Raw genomic sequence first — 12,686 nt, forward strand, 5'->3', positions numbered from 1 at the left:
GAATTGTATGTCATTTAATGCTTCGTCTAGGCAAAAAATCATGGGGAAAAGTTAGTATGTAATGTGGAATAAAAATGTTGATGAGCCTACTGCACGTGGTTTTCCCAGCTAGTCTCCCGTGCAAGTACTAACCACGCCCGATGCAGCTTAACTTCAGTGATCGGACGAGAACTGGTGTATTCTGCAATGGTTTGGCAGTAGGCTGAATAACTGTCGGAATTGGATGTAATTACAACTTCGGCTAGGCAACAAATCCCGAGAAAAAGTTGGTATGTACGGTGGAATAAAAATGTTGATAAGCCTACTGCACGTGGTATTCCCAGCCGGTCTCCCATGCAAGTACTAACCATGCCGAATGCAGATTAACTTCAGTGATCGGACGAGAACTGATGTACTCTGCATTGGTTTGGCAGTAGGCTGAATATTAGTCGGAATTGGATGTAATTTAATACTTCGGCTAGGCAACAAATCCAGGAAAAAAGTTTGTATGTACTGTGAAATAAAATGTTGATAAGCCTACTGCACGTGGTATTCCCAGCCGGTCTCCCATGCAAGTACTAACCATGCCCGATGCAGATTAACTTCAGCGATCGGACGAGAACTGGTGTACTCTGCAATGGTTTGGCAGTAGGCTGAATATTTGTCGGAATTGGATGTAATTTAATACTTCGGCTAGGCAACAAATCCCGGGAAAAAGTTGGTATGTACGGTGAAATAAAAATGTTGCTGAACCTACTGCACGTGGTATTCTCAGCCGGTCTCCCATGCAAGTACTAACCACTCCCGATGCAGCTTAACTTCAGTGATCGGACAAGAACTGGTGTGTTCTGCAATGGTTTAGCAGTAGGCTGAATAGTTGTTGGAATTGGATGTAATTTAATACTTCGGCTAGGCAAAAAATCCCGGAAAAAAGTTAGTGTGTACGGTGGAATAATAATGTTGATGAGCCTAATGCACGTGGTATTCCCAGCCAGTCTCCCATGCAAGTACTAACCACGCCCGATGCAGCTTAACTTCAGTGATCGGATGGGAACTGGTGTATTCTGCAATGGTTTGGCAGTAGGCTGAATATTCGTCCGAATTGTATGTCATTTAATGCTTCGTCTAGGCAAAAAATCATGGGGAAAAGTTAGTATGTAATGTGGAATAAAAATGTTGATGAGCCTACTGCACGTGGTTTTCCCAGCTAGTCTCCCGTGCAAGTACTAACCACGCCCGATGCAGCTTAACTTCAGTGATCGGACGAGAACTGGTGTATTCTGCAATGGTTTGGCAGTAGGCTGAATAACTGTCGGAATTGGATGTAATTTAAAACTTCGGCTAGGCAACAAATCCCGAGAAAAAGTTGGTATGTACGGTGGAATAAAAATGTTGATAAGCCTACTGCACGTGGTATTCCCAGCCGGTCTCCCATGCAAGTACTAACCATGCCGAATGCAGATTAACTTCAGTGATCGGACGAGAACTGATGTACTCTGCATTGGTTTGGCAGTAGGCTGAATATTAGTCGGAATTGGATGTAATTTAATACTTCGGCTAGGCAACAAATCCAGGAAAAAAGTTTGTATGTACTGTGAAATAAAATGTTGATAAGCCTACTGCACGTGGTATTCCCAGCCGGTCTCCCATGCAAGTACTAACCATGCCCGATGCAGATTAACTTCAGTGATCGGACGAGAACTGATGTACTCTGCATTGGTTTGGCAGTAGGCTGAATATTAGTCGGAATTGGATGTAATTTAATACTTCGGCTAGGCAACAAATCCAGGAAAAAAGTTAGTATGTAATGTGGAATAAAAATGTTGATGAGCCTACTGCACGTGGTATTCCCAGCTGGACTCCCGTGCAAGTACTAACCACGCCCGATGCGGCTTAACTTCAGTGATCGGACGAGAACTGGTGTATTCTGCAATGGTTTGGCAGTAGGCTGAATATTTGTCAAAATTGGATGTAATTTAATACTTCGGCTAGGCAACAAATCCCGAGAAAAAGTTGGTATGTACGGTGGAATAAAAATGTTGATGAGCCTACTGCACGTGGTATTCCCAGCTGGTCTCCCGTGCAAGTACTAACCACGCACGATGCGGCTTAACTTCAGTGATCGGACGAGAACTGGTGTATTCTGCAATGGTTTGGCAGTAGGCAGAATATTCGTCGGAATTGGATGTCATTTAATGCTACGGCTAGGCAAAAAATAATAGGAAAAAGTTAGTATGTAATGTGGAATAAAAATGTTGATGAGCCTTCTGCACGAGGTATTCCCAGCCGGTCTCCCATGCAAGTACTAACCACTCCCGATGCAGCTTAACTTCAGTGATCGGACGAGAACTGGTGTATTCTGCAATGGTTAGGCAGTAGGCTGAATATTCGTTGCAATTGGATGTCATTTATTGCTTCGGCTATGCAAAAAATCCCTCGAAAAAAGTTAGTATGTACGAAACTAATATGTAGTCTAATTATGTATGCAACTAATAAGTATTCTAATTATGTATGCAACTAATAAGTATTCTAATTATGTATGCAACTAATAAGTATTCTAATTATGTATGCAACTAATAAGAATTCTAATTATGTATGCAACTAATAAGTATTCTAATTATGTATGCAACTAATAAGTATTCTTATTATGTATGCAACTAATAAGTATTCTAATTGGGTATGCAACTAATAAGTATTCTAATTATATAACCCACAGCTAACCAGAATTACACTAATTATGTATGCAACTAATAAGTATTCTAATTATGTATGCAACTAATAAGTATTCTAATTATGGATGCAACTAATAAGTATTCTAATTATGTATGCAACTAATATGTATTCTAATTATGTATGCAACTAATAAGTATTCTAATTATGTATGCAACTAATACGTATTCTAATTGGGTATGCAACTAATAAGTATTCTAATTATATAACCCACAGCTAACCACAATTCCACTAATTATGTATGCAACTTATAAGTATTCTAATTATGTATGCAACTAATAAGTATTCTAATTATGTATGCAACTAATACGTATTCTAATTGGGTATGCAACTAATACGTATTCTAATTATATAACCCACAGCTAACCAGAATTACACTAATTATGTATGCAACTTATAAGTATTCTAATTATGTATGCAACTAATAAGTATTCTAATTATGTATGCAAATAATAAGTATTCTAATTATGTATGCAACTAATAAGTATTCTAATTATGTATGCTACTAATAAGTATTCTAATTATGTATGCAACTAATAAGTATTCTAATTATGTATGCAACTTATAAGTATTCTAAATATGTATGCAACTAATAAGTATTCTAATTATGTATGTAACTAATAAGTATTCTAATTATGTATGCAACTAATAAGTATTCTAATTATGTATGCAACTAATAAGTATTCTAATTATGTATGCAACTAATAAGTATTCTAATTATGTATGAAACTAATAAGTAGTCTAATTATGTATGCAACTAATAAGTGTTCTAATTATGTATGCAACTAATAAGTATTCTAATTGGCTTTGCAACTAATAAGTATTCACAGCACAGAGTACTTAATTCACCTCAACTTATCCGAGTGGGTGAAGATGGTATTATTTCAGTGGGTATCTTCACAGCGATTCACCAACTTTGACAATGAAGTAGCATGTCTTCCTTCAACTACCATATGACTTTACGGGGAATATCTCAATACAGCCTAGTTTTCCAATCAATCGATGTTGGTCAATTATCCTATTTGTCCGACGGACATGAGGAGGGTGAAGGACAACTTTTGGAACACAATCATCTTATTGAGAATCTTGATGGAGATAGTGTTTATGTCTAACATATAATGAGATACTTAAGTCACATATACTCTTGTGTTGAAACAACCAGAATTCTAATGTTAAACCAAATACACCAACCAGTACAAACTGTATATACAACTCAATTTACTGCACGGTGAATGTGACAAAACTTAGTACATTCACCTGACTTCATCCTTGTGGTTTAATAAGTTTTTAAAACCATATAACCCAACTGGTGAATGGGAGTTTATTTGTGAATTCGCCGGCAATGTGAATTATATACCAAATAAGACTTCATCCAAATACACCTCATGTCGTAGTAAGCATAATTATGATTTAAAAATAAATATACCAACCAGTTCAAACTGTATATACAACTCAATTTACTGCACGGTGAATGTGAAAAAACTTAGTACATTCACCCGACTTCATCCTTGTGGTTTAATAAGTTTATAAAACCACATAATCCGACCCGTGAATGGGAGTTTATTTGTGAATTCGCCGGCAATGTGAATTATATAGCAATTAAGACTTCACCCAAATACACCTCGTGTCGTAGTAAGCATAATTACGATTTAAAAATAAATATACCAACCAGTTCCAACTGTATATATAACTCAATTTAATGCACGGAGAATGTGACAAAACTTAGTACATTCACCCGACTTCATCCTTGAGATTTAATAAGTTTATAAAACCACATAATCCAACCCGTGAATGGGAGTTTATTTGTGAATTCGCCGGCAATGTGAGTTGTGTAGCAACTAAGACTTCATCCAAATCTCAGACTAGTTTAATAGTCTGAAAGTAAAACTTATAAATCTACATTGTGGCCATCCTGTTCACTTGTAAATGTGCTAATTGCGCTGACCACCCTACAAAGGAGCGAGTAGACCATGTTAAAATCTATAAAGTTTATTTTTCAGTAAACACAATGTTACTACACTCACACCGCCACATTAGGGATTGGTCAGTTACTTCAGCCTATGGGGGTTCGGCAGATTCCATTTTGCCAGCTGTAAATCTCAGTCAAATAAAAAAAGTGGGTGACCCCCCCCCCCCCACATTATATTTTAAAACTTAAAACATGCTGACCCCCTAAAAAAACAAAGAAACATTAACAGTTTTGGCTCTGACATGATTACAAAAAGTATTATATGTGCATTATATGGTTTGCCATAATTTTGACATAATTTTTTAGCGTTTGCATTTAATAGACCTTAGGAGGGGAGGGGAAACATAAAGCCAAAAAATGACTACAGAAAAGGCTGCAGGAAGGAGGGAAATCTATGCTGCTAAAGATAGTAAATAAAAGCAAAGCTGTGGAGTGCTTACTCGATAAACGCCCTTATAAGATAGGAAAAGAGGATTTGAATCTAGGCGGTTTGAACTCTTTGAAAACTAAGTTGGATTTAAAATATCTTTCATATCTTATAGACCGGGAAAGCTTTCCACCCGAAGCACAGTCTGTGCTTATGAAAACAAAGGAAATTTTTGTTGGATTTTGGTATTTTACAGAGCAAAATATGCATATTTAAAAGTTAAAAAAACAAAAAACTATTTATTTATTTTTTCATCATTTATTTTAATTTATATATCAGCATTTTCACAAATTTAACTTTTTTGATTTGCTGAACAAAAGCTGTCACTGCTCTTTGTACTAATTGCTGTGTTGTCTTTCCGTCTCCTGTTATAATTGGATAAATCCAGTAAGTATCTTATACAATAGTGACTTCAGACTTTAAATAAAATAATCTGATATCAGCAGCACATGGACTTGGGATGTGTTTAAAACTTAACTGTATAATTGGGGTTCTAGCCACATTGCATAATCTGTTAGTTATTTGGCAAAATATTTAGCCTATAACATTTTTGGCATTAACAAATTTATAGGCAATATAGGTAATAGTTATTATTAAAAACACATTTGTACGATTACCTTTTTTATCGTTTGTTCTGAAATAAAAATTTTAAAAATATATGCATGAGCGCGTGTGTGAATTCTGAAAAAACATGATAACAAAAACAGTGACCCCCCCCTATTCGCACAATCAAAAACAGGGTAACCCCCCTACTGATCCACCGACCCCCCCTTGGCCGAAGTAACTGACCAATACCTTAGAATGAAAACCATGACTCTTCAGCAGTATAATTTGCAAAGTGGGAATTTTCCTGGTCGGATGTGGTTTCAGACCCATGTCCCTCTCCAGACAGCCAAAATGCTAAGTAGATTTTCAGACATTGTTCGTTTTCGACATTATGAATTACACAATCCCGTTTTCAATATGAATTAATAATAGTTATAGCTTGAACGCTTTTTTAGCTTTATAATGTCAGTAATAAAATAGTTATTCGTAAACCCTTAGCGCTCACTTTTTCTCATAAAAAATAAAGTGACCAATCGAAAAAAAAATTACGTATACATCAGAATTTGGTTGACGCACCGTATCTACTACGTGAGCAAAATGTCAGTATTTTGCATCGGCATTCGGCTAAAATGCTAAAATTTAGAAAGTGGTGTAATGAAAATTCTACCCTGAACAAAAATGCAAAACACTGCTTCTCCATTTCGTTCTTGGTTACATTATTTTTTTATTATAGCTCAACAAATTAATGTGAATAGTCGATTGGGCCAATTTAACCAAATTTGTAATTTTTATATGTCAAGTGCAAATGGATAAATACGATTATTCCTTATTATTATACATCTGTCACCCTAATGCCATAAGTTGTAGCGTGCAGTACTTTTGCGGTATTTTACGAGGTATTTTCATCATATCATATATATAAATATATGAAATATAAATTCCAAACATGGAATGATTATGCGCATAAGTGTCCTCTAATAATAAAAACAAACATGGCTGCCAAAAGAGTTTGACCGGACTTAACACAAAAAAGTTGCTGATTTTGTTCTATTTTGAATTTTGGCATTCCCACGGAAGGAAAAGATGTATAATAATAAGGTTAATACGAGAAAACTCCGAAGTATGCACTCAGACAGTACACTGCGCATCGGCCGATACTCCAGTCTTCGTTCATACTTTGAGGTATTCCAGAGGCGGATACAGGATTTGTGTCATTTTACATTACGTCGTGTATTTAAGGTCATATCATGGTGACATTGTAATTACACATATAAGGCATACGATAAAACCTTTGTGGACCAGATACAAGTTTTACTACCCTCGGCCGTACGGCTTACACATCCTTGCAAACTCGGGCGCATCTGCTGCACGACTTGGTAGCAAAAGATGCATCCAGTCTATAAATATTATAAACGCACAGCTTGGAGATAGATTCTGGCTTAAAAAATGTTAAACTGTTTTTCATATCAATTCAAAGGCTAAATAAGTGGCTAAATGCTTCATTGCACAACTGTTCCATGATACGACCTGACCAGCTTGACAAAAGTTTATTTAAGCTTTTTATACGAACAATAGATTGAATAACAGATTTTGTAATCATATTGTTCGATCAGTTTATTTTTAAAAACAAGAGGCCATCACGAAACAGAATTAACAATATTCACATAACATAACATTATGTGGTACACCCCCCCCACACACACACAAATGAACTACATAAACATACATTATTTGTAAATTTTTATTACACTTATTTATTTAAAGTGCTGGTACAAGCTGAACAGACCAGACTTATATACAGGCTATACTAGCTTGTGAGTTGTTAAGAGGTATCAACACAATCCAGCAATTAAGTTAAAAAATATATATATAAAAAGTATGATCAATACCAAAAATTAACTAGTACATATTACAAACAAATAAATATTGAACCAATCAGGCTGGTGATTTTTCAAAAAAACGAAAATAAAAAAAAGTTGATTGATGATTTACACTTATTTTATGTCACAGACTGCCATAAATATTACAATAACTTGTAAGAGTTATTCAAAATTGCCCCTTATTTTTTGGAATGTGTACTACAACTCGTTCCGCCAAAATTACAGACTTGTGGGAACTGAGGTGAATGTATTAATTCTATTAGAAGCACATTATATACATGTAATACCACTTAGTTTTCTATTTAATAGGTCTATGAAGTATTAAAAGAAAATTACATTTTTTGTACACAGGGTCAATAAAATAAGACTTGTTTTAACCATATGAATCACCGGTCATTTACATAAACAAATGCAATACTAATAGAACAGATATGGTAGGAGTACTACATGTTCCCATTACTGTAAAATACTTTATTTTCACTTGGAATTAATTTTCGCAAAAAGTCTTTTCAGTGAAAATTAATTTCAGCTAAAATAAAGTATATCACAGTATATAAAATATACAGAAGAAGACATTAAGTTTTAACTGAAAGCTAGTCACAGAATTACATATAAATTTTAAACGGTCTTGGCATAACGCACATCACAGTTTCTCTCCTAATTTCACCTACACCAGCAACAAATTTGCCTCTAATACGTTGAACAGGCAAGAATGATGCTGGACCAGTCAACTCAAAAAGATTTCTACACCAGACTTCAAACTGGTTCCCCAAAGTAGTTTCTTTCTGGATGCTTTTGAAACCACCTTACTTTTGCAAAGAAAAAAGTCTGTGATTTCCTTTCAACAATGATTGACTGTGACAAATAATACTCCACAATACCAGGTCGATAAGTATTTCCAGAAGAATCAATTCTGCCTTCATCACCATGCCAACTAGCAATAATATAAGCAGATCTGCTATGTCTACACTTTTCTGAACCAAGAATCCCATGCATCAATCCACATTCCAATGTATTGTAGCACTTTACTGCTCCAGTGATACACTCTATTCACATTTTCCAATATTGTACAATAAGATTCTTTAAGGTAGTCGGTCATAGCGTCATCATAGTACTCTATGTGTGCTGCACCATTAGGGATATAGAATGAAGTACTTTCGCACCACTGAGACTGTGACATGACCACTTCACCTTGAGAAAGCATTACACATTGAAAGAACAATTGGCAGTCACTGAATGTTTCTTCAAACGACACCATTTTGTTCTTATTTGGTAATGTTTCTTGAAACTCATTATTGAACAACACTGGAAGAGACAAGTCCATAAGCATTTGTGAATTTGTGAACTTTCTCATAATCTGTATTTCTATTGATTTTTTGATTAGCATAGTGCCCAGATAAAACTCCATTAAGTCTCTCATATGGAAATGTCCAAAAGGCATAGATCGGTCCATAATCCAAAATGCAATCAGCAAGGTGACTGTGTAAATGCATGTTAGGTGTTACTGCACTTGATCCATAAATTCTTTCAAATTCCCTACAAAATCTCATTAAGTAACTGTGAGATTTACCAACATTTGCAATGGTGAGTACAGGTGTACACAAAAGATGACATGCCAATACAAATAGACGCCAGCATTCTAATTCTGGTTTAGGCAAAACACCTTTCAATGAAAACAAAGAGAAAAATATGATCCAGTTCTTCCACTGCTCTGCTGTAAACCCACCAAAATTGCTAGCAATTTTGTGTGGAATTCTCCCCATATCTGAGGGGGTCTTTGTGCTGTCTACTTTGTGTTGGATTATTTCTAATTGCTCTTTTGTAATCTTTGATTTGTCAACCCAAATTTTTTTTCATTAAGTGCTTGCCTGTTCCAAGAAATAAATTATGTAATGGATCAATGACATGAAATCGCACACAATCAAAATATGGTAATTCCAATAATATGGTATAACGCACATCATATTTGCTCTCAAGTTCAGTCCTACTTGATTTATTTCTTTTAGTTATTATTTCGTCAACCTGTTCCTGGTGCCTAACTTTGTTTCTGGCCTGACAAGGCTGAAAACCACCAAAATTGGGTTTTGAACCAAACTGGCCTGATGGAAATGTCTTTTCACATTTCGAACAACCTTGTTTTGCCATAAAGCTTAAAAAACCACACAGTTTCCTTGTAGCAGGTATATCTGATGATGTACACAAAAGAGCTACTTTGAATGTTTCTGCAATGAATCGTGAGCCATGGTGAGTTGTTGACAGTCCATCACTCCACAACACTTGTAACTCTTTCACTAGTGGTTCAAGGAAGGAGTTTACATTCAGTGAAGGCTCGCGTGGTCCAGGTATCACGCCAATAAGTATGGTGTTTTCCTTTTTGTATCTTTCGCCTCGTGGAAGATTCAAAATTATAGCATATACAGCACCTACAGAGAATGGTGTGTGCTTGAATGGCTGGAACCAATCTATATTGAGTTGGATAGCATAATTGTTCTTATTCATCAGGAAAGGTTCTTTATTTACATGTTGAAATTCTCGCCATATTCGTCCATCATAAACATCAGCAAGCATTCCAGTAGGCATTTTTCGCTGTCGCCACATCTCACACTTTACTGCAAAATCTTTCCTTTGCAGTAGATTCTTCAAGGAATCTGTTAAGGAAGTATAACAGTAAACCTTATGTGGATAATAGTGCATTTTGCCACCTTGCAAAATCACCTCCTTGAATAAACTTGCACCACATGACTGTCTGAATTTTTTTTGTGTGTGGTTGGGATACTCAACATGGGAACACAGTTTTCGTCGTTGCACCCCATTTCTGCATTCAAAGCAATCTGCATATATGACTGCATTTAGGACATACAATATATTTAGAAAACTTATCCGATAGAAGATTCATTTTTTTTTTTCAACAAGTACAATGTTCCAGGAAAGAGAGTTGACAGTGCACCTAACCATGGTGAAAACCGCCCACTCACACTGAAAAATGTTTTCAAAAACGTCAGCAATACAGTAATTCCATTGTCTGAGATGTTAAAAAAAGTCCAGAAATAACAGACAAAAATACATAACCAATTCAAAATAACTAGCATATATTTTTGATCAGCAAATGGAAGGTCCACCACTACTGGTGTTTCCTGGGCAGTTTTAGCTTCTTCCAAATCAATCATTATGTCTTCCTCAGTAATATTATCCCATATTTCAGTTCGGATAGAACCATCTAGTATTGGACTCATTTCATCAGTTTCGCCTTCAAGGTAGATTTTGTCTTCTTCAAGAAGTGCTGATGATATTTCAGTATCAGTGACTAATTTATCAGCATGATCATTGCTATCTGATACAAGAGTACAGTCATCGCCCAAATCTTCAACTTCTACTACACCAGACTGTATTGAATAGTCAGCATCATCTCTGAAGACTTCATTCTTACAAGCCCACTGATCATTCAAGCTATTGTAGTACATTCCACGATGCCTTTTGAAAGTTTTCCATGTTACTGTATCATCACAATGAGGGCAATACTTTCGTTTCTTCACCATTGCACTGCAAAATAATAATAAACAATATACTTGTATTACAACAATGAATTGTCCACCAAAATATTGCTACATGTATCTAATTGGCTAACTACAAGATGGAGACAAAGACAATGATAGGGACAAGTATTTGTCCCTTCATCTGATGAAACAGAATTTTTAATAGCAAGCCATGCTTGACACAGTCCCTGTTATCAAATTTAAGACATATAGTTTTGTTTATAGTAATATACTTAGAACATAAACATGTCAGAAATATGGATACAGAAGATGATGCTTGATTATGGTGATTTTTTTAACATTAAAATGAATCTGATCGTCAAATGAGTACTTGTAAATATTGAGAAATATTGGTCTGGAAGAGCATTAATTAAAACAAAATGGCCACCAGTCAGCCATTTTAAATTGGATCTGAAAACTAAAATGATGTGCATCAAGGTCCCATAGTATACAAAATATGTAGCAAGTTTGAACAAAATCCATCCATAAACACCAAAATTAAGTTCTGGAATGCCAAAAATGCCTCAGTTACAAGTAGTTGGACGGGCTTCAAAAATTTTATTGTGTTTTGCCAACAGTTTTGAAGTAAAAGAAGTAATGTTTCATTGCATCGTTTACTGGAATCATTTACAATAACAAGTTTTTTGCCTACAATTTAGCGTGGTTGTCAAACCATTGATTAAGCCATCATTATTATTATGTATGCTGATTTAATAGCGATAATTGTGGATGAACACATTCCAATGGATTGTTAAACGTGTACTGTAAATGTGAATTATTCATTGGTTATTTTTAATAACAATTTTTTTTTACATTGTTGGAAATATTTTCACTGGCGGAGTACTGTTAAATACTTTATTTTTGCTTGGAATTAATTTTCACTATTTGCGCTGAAGGAATGATTCAGTGAAAATAAAATTCAACAGATATACCTTTTTTTCTATATTTTACATTCAACTCATCAGAAATCAGTGAAAATAAATTGCATACATAACACCCGAAAATATCATTTCAGCAAAATTTAATTCCAGCTAAAATAAAGTATTTTACATAATACATAATACTGATGAAAAGATGAGTATCTCGAGAATGAAATATTATATAGAAGAATATTGCATTCTCCTACATTTGTGGAACTCTAGGGAGCAGTATGTTGTTTGGCTTGACTTTCCCTTTATATGTCAGGGAAAATAAATGGTTTTGCAGTATTGTGAAATACTTTATTTTTATTTAGAATTAATTTTCGCTATTTTTGCTGAAAATTCAGTGAAAATAAAATCCAGCGAATAAACTCGCCAATAACCAGTGAAAACAAATTCCATACAAACATGAAAAAGGTCTTTTCAGCGAAAATTTATTCCTAAAGTATTTTATATAGTATATTGGGATCTGACCTGTTTATTTAATTTTTAGTGGTCTCAAAATGACAATGATCACCATGGGACATTTCTAATTATTTGCCTATTATTTTAGATATAAAAACAGTAAATTTAACAGAAAATACTGAACATCTGAAGTGACTATTATAATTATATATGGCAAGCCAGATAGGCCAAAAACATTTTTTTTTATCACATACATTTTTTTTTAAATTTCCTTCTTTTTTTTTATTTTCTATGATT

General features: G+C 34.8%; 11 pseudogenes; all 11 read right to left on the minus strand.

The window, feature by feature from the left end:
- Window positions 1-83: 83 nt before the first annotated feature.
- On the minus strand, window positions 84-203 carry LOC146743855 (5S ribosomal RNA; annotated as a pseudogene).
- Window positions 204-298: 95 nt separating this feature from the next.
- On the minus strand, window positions 299-418 carry LOC146743856 (5S ribosomal RNA; annotated as a pseudogene).
- Window positions 419-513: 95 nt separating this feature from the next.
- On the minus strand, window positions 514-633 carry LOC146743857 (5S ribosomal RNA; annotated as a pseudogene).
- A 96-nt stretch (window positions 634-729) lies between these two features.
- On the minus strand, window positions 730-849 carry LOC146743858 (5S ribosomal RNA; annotated as a pseudogene).
- A 96-nt stretch (window positions 850-945) lies between these two features.
- LOC146743859 (5S ribosomal RNA) lies at window positions 946-1,065 on the minus strand (annotated as a pseudogene).
- A 96-nt stretch (window positions 1,066-1,161) lies between these two features.
- Window positions 1,162-1,281, minus strand: LOC146743860 (5S ribosomal RNA; annotated as a pseudogene).
- Window positions 1,282-1,377: 96 nt separating this feature from the next.
- On the minus strand, window positions 1,378-1,497 carry LOC146743861 (5S ribosomal RNA; annotated as a pseudogene).
- Window positions 1,498-1,592: 95 nt separating this feature from the next.
- On the minus strand, window positions 1,593-1,712 carry LOC146743862 (5S ribosomal RNA; annotated as a pseudogene).
- Window positions 1,713-1,808: 96 nt separating this feature from the next.
- Window positions 1,809-1,928, minus strand: LOC146743863 (5S ribosomal RNA; annotated as a pseudogene).
- Window positions 1,929-2,024: 96 nt separating this feature from the next.
- LOC146743864 (5S ribosomal RNA) lies at window positions 2,025-2,144 on the minus strand (annotated as a pseudogene).
- A 96-nt stretch (window positions 2,145-2,240) lies between these two features.
- Window positions 2,241-2,360, minus strand: LOC146743865 (5S ribosomal RNA; annotated as a pseudogene).
- Window positions 2,361-12,686: the final 10,326 nt, after the last annotated feature.

This window comes from Saccoglossus kowalevskii, chromosome 5 (assembly GCF_978046115.1).
Source record: "Saccoglossus kowalevskii chromosome 5, keSacKowa6.1, whole genome shotgun sequence".
Taxonomy (NCBI): Eukaryota; Metazoa; Hemichordata; class Enteropneusta; family Harrimaniidae; genus Saccoglossus; species Saccoglossus kowalevskii.